This window comes from Brassica rapa, unplaced genomic scaffold (assembly GCF_000309985.2).
Source record: "Brassica rapa cultivar Chiifu-401-42 unplaced genomic scaffold, CAAS_Brap_v3.01 Scaffold0655, whole genome shotgun sequence".
Classification (NCBI taxonomy): domain Eukaryota; kingdom Viridiplantae; phylum Streptophyta; class Magnoliopsida; order Brassicales; family Brassicaceae; genus Brassica; species Brassica rapa.
The window spans coordinates 11,462-15,681 of record NW_022610595.1 but is presented as its reverse complement, the minus strand read 5'-3'; the positions used below and the strand labels follow the sequence as shown (position 1 = coordinate 15,681).

Here is a 4,220-nt window from a genome sequence, read left to right as displayed (position 1 = left end):
ATAAAGCTGATCCACAACTAATCAGATTCCCTCCAACTCCAAGATGGTATTAAGCAGTTTCTGGTTCTTATTGTCTTTTGTTGTTGTTTTCTTTGGTGACGTGTCAGATGAAAACGGCTGCAGATGTTTGTGGTCTTGTATGACATAGAGAAGCAGCATAAGCCCTGAGGTTTTGTGCTCTTTGAATCGTCTTTGTTTCTTTTAACTCTCGTGTGTATTACACTGTGTACATATATGGATGCATCTTGCTTAATGGTGGGATGTAGATTATACCCTTTGTCTTGCCTTTGTTTTCTATAATATGAAAGACCTTTTAACTATTTTAGCAGATGCATTTAATGTAGTGTTTATGTTTTCAATAAATAATCGCCAAAAACAAGACAATGATTGATCAGAAGAGCTTCTCCAACACAGATTCTCCATCAAACTTGTCCACCTTGGAGCTAAGAAACGCCAACCTTTTCTCCAACCCTGCTCTCTTCATCTCCAAATCTCCCAAACGCCCTGCCGTCTCCATCAACCCTTGACGGAAACTCTTCACCTCATTCTCCTTCCATCTCACCTCTTTCAGTATCTTCTCCATCTCTTGTCTCCCAAGCAAAGCCTCCCTCTCACACATCCTTTCTCCACCGCCGTCTTGTTATGTCGATCATAGCATCTGGCCGCTTCAAGAATCTCGTTTAAAGCCTCCTTAGCCAACCGGCTCTGATTTTGACAGACTCCACGTCTTCAACGACCGCTAGCATTCCAAGATGTGAGTCTCCTTTAGTTGCTTCAGAGGCGTTGATTGGAGTTGGTTAACCACTGAGGCTAGTGTTTCTAGAAAGTAAGATCTCGTGGGAAGCGACTCGAGCTTTGAACCGGAGGCTATGTCTCCATGCTTGTCCAAGATTTGCTGCAGAGTGTCCGAGACGCTCGCTCTGACCTTATAGCTCCCTACAGAGACGTACGACTCAGACATCTTTGACTGCGTTTCCTCCCCTGCTAAGCTCTTGCATTCGATAAAGGATGTTGGTTGAGTTTGGGGGATCCTTGACCCTGGTCTTGAGTTTCTTGCCCTGTATTCTTCAGCCTTTGGCCTAGTTTCTGGCGTCTCAGGTGACGACTTGAGGAGGCCAGTACTATGCGATATCGGCTGAGTTTGTGGGATCCTAGGTTCAAGGTACTTTCCTTGAGGCTCTGGAGTCTTAGACCGCTGTCTTGAGGATCTCTCCCTGTGTTCTCTGGTGACCTCGCTCTACGTTCTGCAGTCTTTGGCCTAGGTCCCAGAGAAACACGCGCATGTTCAGGTGTCCTTGGTCCATTATCATTGATGTTGGACCGGTGTTCAGGCGTTCTAGGTCTATTTTCTAGTGCAGTGCTATTATCAGTGGTGCTAGACCTTCGCTCAGGTGTCCTAGGCCTAGAATCAGGGGTGCAAGGCATGTGCTGATGTGTCCTAAGAGGATGCTCAGGTGCTTTAGGCCTAGTCCTAGGTGTCATTTCATTGTCTAGACCATTATGAATGAGCGCACGGTGATCAAACTGCAGAGAGAGAAAACATGAGACTCTCACCAAAAAATGTATGCAGTAAAAAAAAGCAAGAGAATAAATGCTTACATTTGATGCGAAAGAATCTTTCTTCAATACACAGATAGAGAAGGTGACATTGGGAGCCAATTTATGACTGATTCAGGTTTGTTTCCATGTAGAGGAGAAGGCGGCCTGGACAGAAGGTTTGCGTTGAAGGTGTCATCAGAGGATGAGAATGAGGGAGACTCATCTGATTCAACCATCCTCTTAGCGTAATAGCTAGGAAGTGGCCATCTATTTTCCGCAACAACACGAACCGGACTGATAGGAGGACTGTCCTTTCTCCAAGCTGGCTTACAAAGCCTTGTACAAAAGACAAGTTACAAAGATTCTTTCTATTAATCAAAAATATCAGCAGCAAAAATGTTTGAAAATGCAATCAAGATGATAAACTTGCTTCTTACCAAACGGCTTCTTCTCCTTCTTGGGGACATCTCGAGAGTTGATCCTCTCCAAACATCGATAATTGCACTCATGGTAGGGATTGCCTGCGTTGGGACAATCATGATATACTTTTCCAGACATGTTACTTCTTTCTCTCACAGATCTAACAAAGAAAGCCTGTGGCCTCAACCAGAGCAAGCAAAAAAGAAGAGAAATTCTTTATAAAATTGAATCTTTCATCAAAACATGACAAGAAGCAAACAAGTTTTATCACCAAAAGACGGAGTCAACGTTTGAGAGAAAAGAGGTGTATGGAATGAATAGTTCTTTAGAAGACAAGACACGGGACTGAACTTGGAAGGATTCACCAAAAAATGATCAAATTTCAAAGTAAAGCGGACCTGAACGGTTGATGTTTTTTGTTTTCTTGCAGTGCAAGAGTACACAAAAACTAGTGCTTATTTTCTTCCCCACAGAGACTATAACTGCTTACAAGATTGACCCAACAACACAAGTTGTGGTCTTGAATCAGTGAGAGAATAAAGCCGACATAAACACATTCTACTTCGACGGTGTTGGACTCTGTACAAATCCTTGTATTTAAAAAATAAATAAAAGGTCACTGGTGTGGTGTGTAATGAAATCACATAAACAAAATATTCAATTAAGATCCGTTGGTGGGCCAGTATCATAGCTTCACGGGCCTTGAACCCAAAACAAGCATATATATGGGCCCATATATATTCATATTCAAACAGATGTAAAAAAAGTGTATTAAACGTGGAGAAGGACGACTTCTCCTTGAAACTTATCGACTTTGGAGTGAAACATGTCGAGATTCTTGCTCAACCTCGATCCCTTCATCTCTAACTGCCCCAGCTTTCCCGCCACCGCCGTCACCCTCTCTCTGCACTCCCTGATCTCCTTCTCCCTCTTCCCCAGCTCCTCCCTCATCTCCTCCATCTCCCCCTTCCTCGCCTTCATATCCCTCTCGCACGCCTCCCTCTCCGCCTTCGCCGCCTCGTACTCCCCCGCGCACTCCACCGCCTCCCCCAGCTCCGCCACCGCCTTCTTCAGCCACGTCACCTCGATCTTCACCGACTCCATGTCCTTCACCACCGCCGCCATCTCCGCCACTCTCGTCTTCGTCAGATCCTTCAGTCCAGACGTCCTCAGCTCCATCACACGGCGGCTAGGGATTCGAGGTAGTAGGACCTCGTCACGTTGGACTGGAGCTTCGAGGAGGCGGCGATGTCCCCGTGCTTGGAGATGATCGCCTGGAGCGTTTCGCCACGCTCGACTTCACTCTGTAGTTGGCCACGGATACGTAGGACTCGGAGATCATCGATTGGCTCTCTTCCTTGAGTCCTCGCATTTTGGCGATCTCCTGGATCGAGAAGCTCTGTGACTCGTCCGCTAGCTCCGGTGGCTCGTACTGCTTCTCTTGCTCGTAGGTTTCCGCCGCAATGATTTGGTAGTTGTGGTGAACAGGCTGCATATGTTTATTTATTAAGGTCCATAAGATCATAGAAACAATGGTGAAAGAGGAGAGAGAGAGAGAGAGAGAGAGAGAGAGAGAGAGAGATTCATACAGTGGTGTTGGCGGAGACTGGGATGGAACGAGTTGGGGTGCCAATTTCTGGGAAGAGGTAGGTGGAGTGGTTATCATCATCACTGGATGAATAGTATGCTCCTCCATGAAGTGGACTCCGAGGAGGGCTGTCCTGCCGCATAACGTAGCCATCTGGCTCATACATTGCTTCCATTTGCTCATCATTATGATTGTTGCTGCGACGGTCAGGCTGCGATTTATTTAAGAGAGCTGATTATTTATTGTCAAGAATATGTTTTATCACTAGAGAGAAGCTCAGGGCTTGAGAATGTTGTTGAGTACCGTTCTGTATTGTTGTGGTGGTGGCGAACGGGTCGCAGCTGGATGAAATGGGCTTGGTGGAGAGCTGTTTCGTGGTGTTACTTCGCCGTCTCGCTCATACACTTCCTCGGATTGCTGATTGTCAGGGTGGTTTCTACGACGATCAGGCTGTTAGAATTAGAATAACGAACTTTATTGTCAGGTTAGTGAATCACTTTATCTGTTTCTGGAAAATTGTTGGTTTCGTTCGTTGATTTTCGTAAAAATTTATCTGTCTTTACGTTTTCGAGAACATGGAGATACGAACGGAGAGGCTGGTTTATGATCTCGTATCTTTTAGATATCATGCCTGGATGTTTGACGACCAGAGCGTTGGGTTAGGGCAAGACCT

At 45.7% G+C, this 4,220-nt stretch overlaps 2 pseudogenes; both read right to left on the bottom strand.

The window, feature by feature from the left end:
• Positions 1–191: 191 nt before the first annotated feature.
• Positions 192–2,032, bottom strand: LOC117130699 (annotated as a pseudogene).
• A 502-nt stretch (positions 2,033–2,534) lies between these two features.
• On the bottom strand, positions 2,535–3,997 carry LOC117130700 (annotated as a pseudogene).
• Between the last annotated feature and the right edge of the window lie 223 nt (positions 3,998–4,220).